The sequence below is a fragment of the Salmo salar genome, chromosome ssa03, assembly GCF_905237065.1.
Source record: "Salmo salar chromosome ssa03, Ssal_v3.1, whole genome shotgun sequence".
Lineage (NCBI taxonomy): Eukaryota > Metazoa > Chordata > Actinopteri > Salmoniformes > Salmonidae > Salmo > Salmo salar.
This window is the reverse complement of record NC_059444.1, coordinates 11,687,608-11,702,547: the sequence shown is the minus strand read 5'-3', so window position 1 is coordinate 11,702,547 and position 14,940 is coordinate 11,687,608. Positions and strand designations below refer to the sequence as shown.

Genomic DNA, 14,940 nt, shown 5'->3' with positions numbered 1-14,940 from the left:
TGGTGCTCCTCTCTTTTTATTGCATGCACTGACGTCTCATCCCTGCACAGCTCTTTAGCTTGCACTCTGGTGGTTTCAGCTGCTCGACACATATTCACTGCTTTATCCAAAGTTAAATCTTGCTCATGCAGCAATCTCTCCTTGAGTCCATTATCAAGTATGCCACAGAGTATCCTGTCTTTCACTAGTGAGTCTTTCAGATTTTCAAATTCACACGTTTTGCTCAGTGTGTTCAGCTCAGCGAAATACTGGTCAAAACTGACTCCCTGTTTCTGATCATGAGAGAAACTTGTATCTCTCAAACGTGACGTTCTTGCTTGGTACAAAGTACTCCTCAAATTTTGCCATTAGCACAGTCAATGTCAAGTTTGCCTCGTCTTGCAGAAAGCTATTGTAAATGTCCAACTCCACATTCAAGATTTTCAATCTTTCTGCTGCTTGGGAACCACGATCCTCTTCGCTCTCTGTAGTTAAATCTGATTGGCCAATAGTAGTGTGTCGTCATCCAATCACACGACGTAGCGGTGTATGCATAGGCTACGGTTGTGTTCATGCCATCGAACCAGAGGGCTGTACATTTTACTTGCATTAGTTTCTGCTATCGTTCACCCTTTACCAGTTTTTCACTATAGAAGAAAAGCCATCATGAAGAAAGTGATTGTAGTGACTGGTGCGAACAGGTACGTACATTATTTATAAATTGGCTGACCGTCACTGTCAGGTAATGAATATTACGACCCCTACGATAAATTAATTATTAGCGATACCATGTTGCAAATCACTGCATAGCAGCGAATTAATGTGTTGAAAAAGTCTAGAAAAGTCTAAATTTTTTCAAAAGAACGTGTGTCTACTTCATATATTGTAATATATTACGTTGTAATGACAGAGAGTTGCTGTGAGGGGCAACTGGTAAGTTCCATTCACTTGACTTGTTTCACATGTAGTGAAACTATAGCAATACACTGGCACGTTTACACTGTAAATCACAAGCCCTCACATACTCATGTTATTACAGTCAGTGGACAATCAGTGTATCACCGTCAGTTTATGGATTAGACTGAATGACGACAACGACAAGCTATATATATATATAAAACGTTATATATATGGCTTGTCGTCATTCAGTCTAATGATACACTGATTGTCCCACTGACTGTGTATTAACAGTTAACCTATAGAATTGAAATAAGAATTTATGTAGCAGTGTGAGTATCAGAATGTGAGTGTGTGTGTGTGTCTGTGTGTGTATGCATGTGTGCAGCGTGTACATAAGTGTGTGTGTGTGAGTGTGTCCGTTGGAGAGTAGAAGTCCATATCCTTCTCCTATGTGATCTCCATCTCCACAGTGGTATCGGCCTGTCCCCGTGTGAGCGGCTGCTCTGTGAGGACGCTGGGCTGCAGCTTTGTCTGGCCTGCAGGAACATGCAGAGGGCTGATGCTGCCCGCCCGCCCTACTAACCTCTCACCCCGACGCCCACATAGACCTGCTGCACCTGGACGTTGGCTCTGTCCGCTCGGTGCTCTGCGCCGCCCACGAGGTCAAGGCTAGGTATAGACCATCAGACCATTGACCTGTTAACCCCTCACAGACATACACACACAGTACACACACACACCTGGACATGGGCTCTGTCTGCTTGGTGATCTGCGCTGCCACACATTGGGAGTAATAGTTATTACCCCCTCACACATACTTATAGCACACACACACACACACACACACACACACACACACACACACACACACACACACACACACACACACACACACACACACACACACACACACACACACACACACACCTTACGCCTCTATCACTCTGACAGCATCATTGCGTAAAATGGTACGCAGCATCATCTGGATGTGTGCAACAACAGTTCAACATTCACCTTCTGCTACCATTTCTGTCAAACCGTCTACACATACAGTTTGATGCATACGTTCAATACATCCAATGTACAGTATGCACTACACAGAACGCACTGCAACTTCCTCTGCAACCCAATGCATGTACTTGAATGTACTTCTGGTGTACCAAAATGCAGTGATCGAGGCGTAATACACACTCTACATCCTGTTCGATGTGACATCAATAAATACTTTTACTAATACTCATTCCACAGGTACACCAGACTGGACTACCTATACCTTAATGCCGGGATCATGCCCAATCCACAGGTTGACATCAAAGCTTTTTTCAAGGGCCTATTTTCTAGGTAATGTTCAAATGAACCTTCAAGCCATCTCTCAACTTAAACACACACCATTTAATTTCTTAACTACTGCAAAACTACACTCCTCAAGTACAAATCAGTTTCAATTTGACCTTTAAAATGACCGCAACAAAACAACGTTTGAACCCTTCTTCAGACACGATGTCCATTAAGTGCTCTGATCAGTGGTGTAAAGTACTTAAGTAGTACTTTAAAGTATTTTTACATAAGTCGTTTTTTGGGGTACTGTACTTTACCTTACTATTTATATTTCTGACAAATTTTACTTTTACTTCACTACATTCCTAAAGAAAATAACATACTTTTTCATCCATACATTTTACCTAACACCCAAAAGTATTTGTTACATTTTGAATGCTTAACAGGACAGGAAAATGGTCAAATTCACGCACTTATCAAGAGAACATCCCTGGTCATCCCTACTGCCTCTGATCTGGCGGACTCACTAAACACAAAAGCATCTTTTGTAAATTATGTCTGAATCCGTACATTTTTAAAACAAGAAAATGGTGCTGTATGCTTTGCTTAATATAAGGAATTTGAAATGACTTATACTTTTACTTTTACTTTTGATAGTTAAGTATATTTAGAACCAAATACTTTTAGACTTTTACTCAAGTCATTTTCCTGGGTGACTTTCACTTTTACTTGAGTAACTTTCTATTAAGGTATCTATACTTTTACTCAAGTATGATAATTGGTTATTTTTCCACCACTGGCTATGATGTGATGTCATCTTTGTGCTGCAGCAACGCTGTCAACATGTTTGCCACAGCAGAGGGCCTCCTAACCCAGCAGGACTGCGTCAACAAAGACGGACTACAGGAAGTGTTCGCCACAAACCTCTTCGGTCATTTCATGCTGGTGAGTCACGTCTTATCTGATCTTATCGTAACATTTCTCAACAGAGAGAGGTTTGTCTCAAATGGAAACAGAGCCTGGAAATTCAAACATAAGGGCCAGGAGTTTTTCCTTACCCACATAAAGGTAGTTTTACCAGCCGAAGGTAAATTGATACCCAGCTCACTGTAACGGGTAGTAACATCTAGAGACTGACAACATTAACTATTAAACATCTTTGTTTCCATCTTGTCCATTTTGTTTCCATTCCGCACTGTCCCGAAGCCACTCCTGCGCTATCTTGGCTGCGTGCTTAGGATCGTTGTCCTGTTGGAAGGTGAACCTTCGCCCCAGTCTGAGGTCCTGAGTGCTGTGGAGCAGGTTTTCATCAAGGATCTCTCTGTATTTTGCTTCATTCATCTTTCCCTCGACCCTGACTAGTCTCCCAGTCCCTGCCACTGAGAAACATCTCCATAGCATGATGTTGCCACCACCATGCTTCCCCGTAGGGATGGTGCCAGGTTTCCTCCAGACGTGTCGCATGGCATTCAGGCCAAAGAGTTCAATCTTGGTTTCATCAGACCAGAGAATCTTGTTTATCATGGTCTTAGAGTCCTTTAGGTGCCATTTGGCAAACTCCAAGCGGGCTGTCATGTGCCTTTTATTGAGGAGTGACTTCTGTCTGGCCACTCTACCATAAAGGCCTGATTGGTGGGGTGCTGCAGAGATGGGTGTCCTTCTGGAAGGTTCTCCCATCTCCACAGAGGAACTCTGGAGCTCTGTCAGAGTGACCATCAGGTTCTTGGTCACCTCCCTGACCAAGGCCCTTCTCCCCCGACTGCTCAGTTTGGCCAGGTGGCCAGCTCTAGGAAGAGTCTTGGTGCTTCCAAACTTCTTCCATTTAAGAATGATGGAGGGGACCTCCCGAGTGGTGCAGCGGTCTAAGGCACTGCATCGCAGTGCTAGAGGCGTCACTACAGATCCGGGTTCGATCCCGTGCTGTGTTGCGACCGGGAGACCCATGAGTGGCCCAGTGTCGAACAGGTTAGGGGAGGGTTTGGCCGGCTGGGATGTCCTTGTCCCATCTAGCGACTCGTTGTTTTTTAAATAAGAATGATGGAGGCCACCGTGTTCTTGGGGACCTGCAATGCCGCATACATTTTTTGGTACCCTTCCCCAGATCTGTGCCTCGACACAATCCTGTCTCAAAACTCTACAGACAATTCCTTGGCCCAAGGGGGTGTGATATATGGCCAATATACCACGGCTAAGGGCTGTTCTTATGCGCAACACAACGTGGAGTGCCTGGATACAGCCCTTAACCGTGGTATAATGGCCATATACCACACACCCCTGAGATTCCTTATTGCTATTATAAACTGGTTGCCAATGTAATTAGAGCAGTAAAAATAAATGTTTTGTCATACCCATGCTATACGGTCTGATATACTACGGCTGTCAGCCAATCAGCATTCAGGGCCAGTTTATAAGGGAAAATAATCTCACCTTGGTGCAGGTTGTGTCCCTCCATAATATTATGTTGTATTATTTGTCCCTATGATCCAGGTCAGGGAGTTAGAGCCAGTCCTGTGCCAAGCTGGTCAGACCTCCCAGGTAGTGTGGACTTCGTCCAGCAATGCCAGACGCTCAGCCTTCAATCTAGATGATGTTCAGCATAGAAGAGGGACTGAGCCCTACACCTCCTCCAAGTATGCCTCCGATTTCCTCAGCCTAGCACTCAACATACACAACAACAGCCACATGCTTATTCTGTTGCACATGTCAGTGTTCACTTATTGGTAAATCAGGAGAAACTGGCGGACTGTGGCTGATCTATTTTGGGTCCTGGCAAGAGACGTGTACTAGGTGAGGTACACATTCAGTGGTGGGTTGTGACGGATCCATTCTGGCTCCTGACTTGGTGAGAGACTGGATTGTTTGTGCTAGAGCCTCATGGAGTTGCGAATGATGTCCTCTGTCATTGTTCATAATGTCAAGCTTCATGACACTTATACAGTATTTAGTTCAACTCTACATCATAAGTCAGGTCATGTATCTGATAACCAATAATCATACATGTTTTACATGATTGACAGGGGCTGTACTCGTCAGTGATTTGTCCAGGGCTGGTCATGACCAATCTGACCTATGGAATCCTCCCCTCCTTCCTCTGGACCCTCATCATGCCTATCATGTGTCTCGTAAGTTGGTTTTACTCTTTAGTCTTCTTTTACTCCATTACTGTATTGACATTATTTGGTAGTACCTTACTGTAACGGTAGTTCTGTATTGTCATTTTTTAGTACCTTACTGTAACGGTAGTTCTGTATTGTCATTATTTGTTAGTACCTTACTGTAACGGTAGTACTGTATTGACATTATTTGTTGTGGTCTTGTGATTTCCCCAGAAAAGCAGATTTGTGTAGACTTGTATTGTTACTCAACATGTTTGTCTTCATGAACAGACAAGAATCTTCACCAACACGTTCCCATTGACACCATACAATGGAGCGGGAGCCATGGTATGTATCGCAGAAACCAATCTAAACAGTTCAGATATGTATTATTTACATATTAACAGTTTGTGAAATATCTTTGTGGGTTGGTTTCCCATACACAACATAGCCCTGGACTAAAAAGGACCAGGCTTAATCTGTGTCTGGGAAACCAGCCATATATTACATTTCTGTAATATTTACCATCAATTAACTTGTTTTTACAATCTATGAACCTGTTTTGGCAGTTATTGGATAGTTTACAGTATAAGAATATTTAAATATGAAATCAGTATTTTACAGTATTTTCTTAGTATTTTACAGTTAATTACCACTACGTCCTTATACTGTATATAATAAAGAAAACTCAAGAAATAAGAGAGGAAGCTAGATACAGGGTTAATGCAAATACCAACTGTACAATGTGCAGGGACACTGGAGTATTGAGGTAGATATGTACATGTTGGCAGGGATTAGGAGAAAGTGACTGGTATCAGGATTAATAATAGTAGTAAACCGAATGGCAGCATTATAAGTGGTGGGTGTTTGTGAAAGACTGGGAGTGTAGGTGTGATTGGCAGATATACAGTGCATTCGGAAAGTATTCAGACCCCTTGACTTTTTACACATTTTGTTACATTACAGCCTTATTCTAAAATGTATTAAATAGTTTTTTTCCCTTATCAATCTACACACAATACCCCATAATGACAAAGCAAAAACTGGTTTTATAGAAATTTTAGCAAATGTATTAAAAAATTAAAAACTGAAATATCACATTGACATAAGTATTCAGACCCTTTATTAAGTACTTTGTTGAAGCACCTTTGGCAGCGATTATAGCCTCGAGACTTCTTGGGTATGACGCTACAAGCTTGGCACACCTGTATTTGGGGAGTTTCTCCCATTCTTCTCTGCAGATCCTCTCAAGCTCTGTCAGGTTGGATGGGTAGCGTTGCTGCACAGCTATTTTTAGGTCTCTCCCGAGATGTTAGATCGTGTGAAGCTTCACCACAGTCTGAAGTCCTGAGCGCTCTGGAGCAGGTTTTCATCAAGGATCTCTCTGTACTTTGCTCCGTTCATCTTTCCCTCGATCCTGACAAGTCTCCCAGTCCCTGCCGCAGAAAAACATCCAGACATTTCCTCCAGACGTGACGCTTGGCATTCAGGCAAAAGAGTTTCATCAGACCAGAGAATCTTGTTTCTCATGGTCTGAGTCCTTTAGGTAATAATGTTCTATACACTGATCGTTACAGGAAACATACTGATCGTAACAGTTTGTTGAGGGCTGACAGTTGTCACTCACTTCCCTTGAAAAATTGTTTGCCCTACAGCCAATTCTGTCGAATCAAAAGAATTTGCAAAAAACAATCAGATTTCGACAGAAATATGGCTGAGACGCAAAGAAAGTTCAAGGAGAGGGGGTACAAAAATGATCAGATTAATATTGCCATTAATAAAATTCAAAACAAAACGAGACATGACCTTTTTCAAGGTCAGTCTCGCAAAAAGAGGCATTCTTGCGTTCTAACTACCCGCTATTCAAAGCGCTCTGAACAAATTAAGGGAATCGTTCACAAACATTGGCACATTCTAAAATACGATGATAGTCTCGGTAATGTGTTTTCGGACCTTCCCTTGGTCGTATTCTCGCGGGGCAGAAATCTCAGGGACCAATTGGTACACTGTCACGTCCTGACCATAGTAAGATGTTATTTTCTATGGTAGAGTAGGTCAGGGCGTGACAGGGGGTGTTTTTCTATGTTTTGTATTTCTATGTTCATTTTCTAGTTTTGTATTTCTATGTTGGTTTTGTTTGGGATGATCTCCAATTAGAGGCAGCTGGTCCTCATTGTCTCTAATTGAAGATCATACTTAAGTAGGGTTTTTTTCCACCTGGGTTGTGGGATCTTATTTTTGTATTGCTCAGTGAACCCTGCAGAACGTGACGTTCGTGTTTCTTTGTTTATTGTTTTTGTATAGTGTTCTGAGTATAATAATAAATATTTATCATGATCACTCAACACGTTGCACCTTGGTCTACTCCTTACGACGATCGTCACAGAAGATCCCACCACAAAAGGACCAAGCAGCATGATCAGGAGTGGACCTGGATCCTGGACGTGGGAGGAGATCCAGGCTGGATGGGATCGCCTCCCATGGGAACAGGTGGAGGCAGCGAGAGCAGAACGGCAACGTTACGAGGAACGAGCACGGCAACGACGGAAGCACGAGAGGCACACGGGGAGTTTGGCAGAGTCAGGGTGGAGACCTGAGCCAACTCCCTGTGCTTACCATGGGGAGCGAGTGAAGAAGCAAGCACCGTGTTATGCGGTGATGCGCACTGTGTCGCCAGTGCGCATTCACAGCCCGGTGCAATCTGTGCCCGCGCCCCGCATTCGCCGTGCTAGGTTGAGCATTCAGCCAGGACGGGTGGTGCCAGCTCAGTGCTCCTGGTCTCCAGTTCGCCTTCTCAGTCCAGGATATCCTGCGCCGGCGCTACGCACTGTGTCGCCAGTGCGCCTGCACAGCCCAGTTCGTCCTGTGCCAGCAACCCGCCCTTGCCGGACTAAAGTAAGCATCCAGCCAGGACGGGTTGTGCCAGCCATAAGCTCCATAAGCTCCTCCACGGCCCAGTATACCCTGTGCCTGCTCTGCGCACCCGGCCTCCAGCGACGTTCCTTAGTCCAGAGCTCTAAGCGACGTTCCTTAGTCCAGAGCTCTAAGCGACATTCCCCAGTCCGGAGCCTCCAGCGACGTTCCCTAGTCCGGTGAGACCTGTTCCGGCTCCACGTACGAAGCCTCCAGTGATGATCCATGGCCCGGAGCCTGTAGGGATAATCCATGGCAAGAAGCCTGTAGGGATGATCCATGGCCCGGAGCCTGTAGAGATGATCCATGGCACGAAGCCTCCAGTGATAATCCATGCCCCTGAGCCTCCAGTGATGATTCATGGAACAAAGCCTCCAGTGGTGATCTAAGGCGCGGAGCCTGCAGTGATGATCCATGGCATGGAGCCTGTAGCGACGGTCCCCAGTCTGGAACCTCCTGAGACGGCCCGCAGCCCGGAACCTACTGAGACGGCCCGCAGCCCGGAACCTACTGAGACGGCCCGCAGCCCGGAACCTCCAGCGGCAGTCTGCAGTACAGAGCCTCCGGCGATGATCCACGGTCCGGTGGCACAGAAGCAGAGGGATCAGCGGGCAGAGCGGGGGTTACACCCCGAACCAGAGCTGCCTCCTCTACTGGAGGATTCGCTGGATGATAAGGTTCTGGGTACTGCACCAGAGCCGCCATAGACATTAGTTACCCACCCTACAGTTTTTTTTGTTTTGGGGGGGGGTTGTTTAGGTGCGGTCGGAGTCCGCACCTTTGGGGGGTTACTGTCACGTCCTGACTATAGTAAGATGTTATTTTCTATGGTAGAGTAGGTCAGGGCGTGACAGGGGGTGTTTTTCTATGTTTTGTATTTCTATGTTCATTTTCTAGTTTTGTATTTCTATGTTGGTTTTGTTTGGGATGATCTCCAATTAGAGGCAGCTGGTCCTCGTTGTCTCTAATTGGAGATCATACTTAAGTAGGGGTTTTTTCCCACCTGGGTTGTGGGATCTTGTTTTTGTATTGCTCGATCGTGATGTGACGATCGTCACATTCACTCTGATTTACCACCCCAAGATATTCCTGAACAACGTCTATTTGCGCCCCTACTGGATGGAAATTACAAGTGTAATGACTGTACTCAATGCAATGGCACTTATAAATGTAGATCCTTCAAACACCCACAAACAGGGAAATCGATCCCAATCAAAGGTGTTATTACGTGCTCCACTAAGGCAGTTATTTATCTTATAACTTGTCCTTGTGGTAAAAATGTGTGGGTAAAACAAAGCGTGAATTAAAAGTATGTATCTCAGAGCATCGTAGCACCATTAGGTGCAAAAACTAAACGTACCCAGTTGCGGCCCACGTTTTGGAAGCAAACCACTCGATTTCGTCTCTGCATTATATTGGATTCGAACATGTCACCCTCCCTAGGAGAGGGGGTGACCTTGATAATTTATTGTTAAAACGAGAGGCTGCCTGGATCTTTAATTTAAAGACCCTTGCACCCTTCGGTCTCAACATAGACTTTGATCTTAACCCATTCTTGTGATTATTGTGACTTTGCCATTGTAATTGTTTGTAAGCTTGTGTAGTCTAAAATGAATCTATGATCGTATGCTATCCGTTTGGTTTTTGTATGCTGTTCTTTGGATGCCATTTTTATATTTGAGAATTAACCAATGATATTAGGCCACACTTGGCCATGATTACAGACACCTGTGTGTCTTTTGACACTATATAAATGAGTCATCTCGCCGTGTTTGTGATCATACCCTGATGAAGACAGCTTGGCTGTCGAAGCGTTGGATATAACATTTTTGCATCTTAGCTCCTAGAGTGTGCAGCTCAAACCTTATTTCCTGAGTCCTTTAGGTGCCTTTAGGCAAACTCCAAGCGGGCTGTCATGTGCCTTTTTATGAGGAGTGGCTTCCATCTGGCCACTCTACCATAAAGGCCTGATTGGTGGAGTGCTGCAGAGATGGTTGTCCTTTTGGAAAGTTCTCCCATCTCCACAGAGGAACTCTGGAGCTCTGTCAGAGTGACCATCGGGTTCTTGGTCACCTCCCTGATCAAGGCCCTTCTCCCCCGATTGCGGCCAGCTCTAAGAAGAGTCTTGGTGGTTCCAAACTTCTTCCATTTAGAAATGATGGACGCCACCGTGTTCTTGGGGACCTTCAATGCTACATACATTTTTAGTTACCCTTTCCCAGATCTGTGCCTCGATATAATCCTGTCTCGGAACTCTACAGACAATTCCTTCAACCTCATGGCTTGGTTTTTGCTCTGACATGCACTGTCAACTGTGGGACCTTATATAGAGAGGTGTGTGCCTTTCCCAATCATAGACTCCAATCAAGTTGTAGAAACATCTCAAGGATGATCAATGGAAACAGGATGCACCTGAGCTCAATTACGAGTCTCATAACAAAGGGTCTGAATACTTACGTAAATAAGGTATTTTTATAAAAAATGTTATACATTTGCAAACATTTCTTAAAACCTGTTTTTGCTTTGTCATTATGGGGTACTGTGTGTAGATTGATGAGGGAAAACATAGATTTAATACATTTTAGAATAAAGCTTTAAAGCAGGGGTGGTCAACTCCAGTCCTCGAGGGCCTGATTGGTGTCACAGTTTTGCCCCAGCTAACACACCTAATCATGATCTTCAGTTCAGAATGTAATCAGATTAATCAGCTGTGTTTTCTAGGGATGGAGAAAAAGTGTGACACCATTTTTTATTTAATTTTTTATTTGTTTCACCTTTATTTAACCAGGTAGGCCAGTTGAGAACAAGTTCTCATTTACAACTGCGACCTGGCCAAGATAAAGCAAAGCAGTGTGACAAAAACAACAACACAGAATTACACATAAACAAACGTACAGTCAATAACACAATAGAAAAGAAAAATAGAAAAATCTATGTACAGTGTGTGCAAATGTAGAAGAGTAGGGGGGTAGGCAATAAATTGGCCATAGAGGTGAAATAATTACAATTTAGCATTAATACTGGAGTGATAGATGTGCAGATGATGATGTGCAAGTAGAGATACTGGGGTGCAGAAGAGCAAGAGGGTAAGCAATAATATGGGGATGAGGTAGTCGGGTGTGCTATTTTCAGATTGGCTGTGTACAGGTACAGTGATCGGTAAGCTGCTCTGACAGCGGATGCTTAAAGTTAGAGAGGGAGATATAAGATTCCAACTTCAGGTCTAGAGTGTCTCCCCCTTTGAAGAGGGGGATGACCGTGGCAGCTTTCCAATCTTTGGGGATCTCAGACGAGATGAAAGAGAGGTTGAATAGGCTAGTAATAGGGGTTGCAACAATTTCGGCTGATCATTTTAGAAAGAGAGGGTCCAGATTGTCTAGCCCGGCTGATTTGTAGGGATCCAGATTTTGCAGTTCTTTCAGAACATCAGCTGTCTGGATTTGGGTGAAGGAGAAGCGGGAGGGGTTTGAGCAAGTTGCTGCATTGGGTGCTGAGATGTTGGCCAGGGTAGGGGTAGCCAGGTGGAAAAATGCTTATTGAAATTATCGATTATCGGAGGTTTATCGGTGGTGACAGTGTTTCCTATCCTCAGTGCAGTGGGCAGCTGGGAGGAGGTGCTCTTATTCTCCATGGACTTTACAGTGTCCCAAAACTTTTTGGAATTAGTGCTACAGGAAGCAAATTTCTGTTTGAAAAAGCTAGCCTTAGCTTTCCTAACTGACTGAGTATATTGGTTCCTGACTTCCCTGAAAAGTTGCATATTGCGGGGACTATTCAATGCTAATGCAGAATGCCACAGGATGTTTTTGTGCTGGTCAAGGGCACTCAGGTCTGGGGTGAACCAAGGGCTATATCTGTTCCTGGTTCTACATTTTTTTAATGGGGCATGCTTATTTAAGATGGAGAGGAAAGCACTTTTGAAGAGGAACCAGGCATCCTCTACTGACGGGATGAGGTCAGTATCCTTCCAGGATATCCGGGCCAGGTCGATTAGAAAGGCCTGCTCGCTGAAGTGTTTTAGGGAGCATTTAACAGTGATGAGGGGTGGTCATTTGACCGAGGACCCAGTACGCACACAGGCAATGAGGCAGTGATCGCTGAGATTCTGGTTGAAGACAGCAGAGGTGTATTTAGAGGGCAGGTTGGTCAGGATGATATCTAATCAATCAGGCCCTCGAGGACTGGAGTTGCCCACCCCTGCTTTAAAGTAACAAAATGTGGAAAATGTCCAAGGGTCAGAATACTTTCCAAATGCACTGTACATGTAAACAGGGCTGAAAAGTGACTGATAGCAGGAATATATAAATAGAAGCTGTTTAGGAGTCTTTTGGTCTGAGCCTTGATGCACCAGTACAGACAGCACTGGGCATTCAGACGGCACTGGGCATTCAGACGGAGCTGGGCAGTCAGACGGCGCTGGGCATTCAGACGGCACTGGGCATTCAGACGGCACTGGGCATTCAGACGGAGCTGGGCAGTCAGACGGCGCTGGGCATTCAGACGGCACTGGGCATTCAGACGGCACTGGGCATTCAGACGGCACTGGGCATTCAGACGGAGCTGGGCAGTCAGACGGCGCTGGGCATTCAGACAGCACTGGGCATTCAGACGGCACTGGGCATTCAGAAGGCGCTGGGCATTCAGACGGCACTGGGCAGTCAGACGGCACTGGGCATTCAGACGGCACTGGGTATTCAGACGGCGCTGGGTATTCAGACGGCGCTGGGTATTCAGACGGCGCTGGGCATTCAGACGGCGCTGGGCATTCAGACGGCACTGGGCATTCAGACGGCACTGGGAATTCAGACGGCACTGGGCATTCAGACGGCGCTGGGTATTCAGGCGGCGCTGGGTATTCATGGGATTACTGCATTATCACATACTTATCTGGTGATTTTGGTGTGTTTATACAGAAGCTGATTTTACAGTTGAATATGTCACTCTCAACAGCTTAAAATGTTTTGATTCTAATTCCTTTCAGTGATTTTTCATAATGGGAAATTTAATCCTGTCTTTTATAGCACTTGCTGTTTGTGCAAAAACCGGAGTCCCTGGATCCAAAGTACCACAGTTTGACGTCATGCATGGGGAGCAACTACACGCAACCTCGACAAGTGAGAGTGTCTCGTAAAAAGTTTTTGGAAAGCAAGGCCCAAGATAAACATCTGTGAAGGTGTGAACAGGTTCTATATGAATATTTCAGTCTGATAAGGGTTGATGTCATAGTTTTACGTTCACACACGCACTATACACACACGTACACACAGATTTTGTGTTGTAGATATGTGGTAGTAGAGTAGGGGCCTGTTTTTAATATTTTTTAAATTGTATAAACTGCCTTAATTTTGCTGGACCCCAGGAAGAGTGGGGATCCATAATAAATACAAATACAGGGGGATTTAATTCAAATTATATGCCTCTTTCTTTCAAATTGAAAGAAAAAAGCTTATCTAGACATTTTCATGTTATGTTATAGCGTTTAAAAGGTAAGGTTATCTAGGCTGTTCTTCCATGGCTTTGCTGTTTTGTGTTTTTCAGATGGACGTAGATGACGACGTGTCAGAGGCCCTGTATGTGAAACTGCTGGAAATGGAAAAAGCTACTCATAAGAGATTAAAAGAGGAGGATGATGATAAACAAGCTTACAAAAAGTACCTCCACCAGACAGAGTAGTCTTTTGTCCAGCTATTCTCCTTGACTGACTAGTTTAACCACTTGACTTTTATTCTATAACATAGAATCTATATGGATGAAACGGTTTTACTCAGGTGTGAATATAAGGAAACAGTGTCCTCTGTATAAATTAACCATCGCCATGAGGCACTACACTTTCATTGTCTTACGTCAGATGGCAACCAATCAGTGCAAGTGGAATCGTCGCGCTATCTGACGTAAGACAATGGAGAAACCCTCTAACAAAGATCAGATGGATCTCTTTCTGGTTCCAAATAGCACCTATACTGCAACGCTATTAAAATAGAATTGAATAGGGGTCATTTGTTATTGTCACTTTGAAAGGGACTAGGCTGTAAATTCCTGCTGCTAACTCATTGATCTAAATGTGGTGGCTCTATGCTATGAAGACCTTTTGTGAATAATAAAGCACACATGGTAATAATTTGACCAAAATTAGATAGATAAATGATGCCAAAGCATTCATTTTCTGTGAGTGTTAGGTTCACAGGTGCTGCCTTATGGTAAGATGAAGAGCTACTTGTGAGCTGTAGAACTTTTATTAAACTGTACGTTTAAAATGAACGATTTTTGCCCATCTCGTTTCATTTGTTAGAACTAAAATGTTAGAGCAACAACAGTTGGTGTGGTCTGTATTGCTGAGTGTGTGAACTGAAATAGCCAAGCTCACTGGTGTAACTAAGACACCAGCCATGTCTCTTTACCTGATAGCTTCATCATTCTACACACAGGCTGCTACGGTGTGGTGTAGCCTTATAGAACATGAATTATTTTATTATTTGGGGTCTTTTTTACCCCTTTCGTGATATCCAATTGGTAGTTACAGTCTTGTCCCATCGCTGCAACTCCTGTACGGACTCGTGAGAGGCGAAGGTCAAGAGCCGTACGACCCCTCCAAGCCGCACTACTTCTTGACACACTGCTCGCTTAACCAGGAAGCCAGTCGCACCAGTGTGTCTGTCGGGAAACACCATTCAGCTGGCAACCGAAGTCAGTGTTCATGTGCCCGGCCGCCACAAGGAGTCGCTAGAGCGCGAATATTTACTTAAACTCTTCTTGAACTGCACTGTTGGTTAAAAGG

The 14,940-nt window shown here is 44.4% G+C and overlaps 1 pseudogene; it reads left to right on the top strand.

The window, feature by feature from the left end:
• The first annotated feature begins 645 nt into the window (after positions 1 to 645).
• LOC106598095 (3-keto-steroid reductase/17-beta-hydroxysteroid dehydrogenase 7-like) lies at positions 646 to 14,245 on the top strand (annotated as a pseudogene).
• Positions 14,246 to 14,940: the final 695 nt, after the last annotated feature.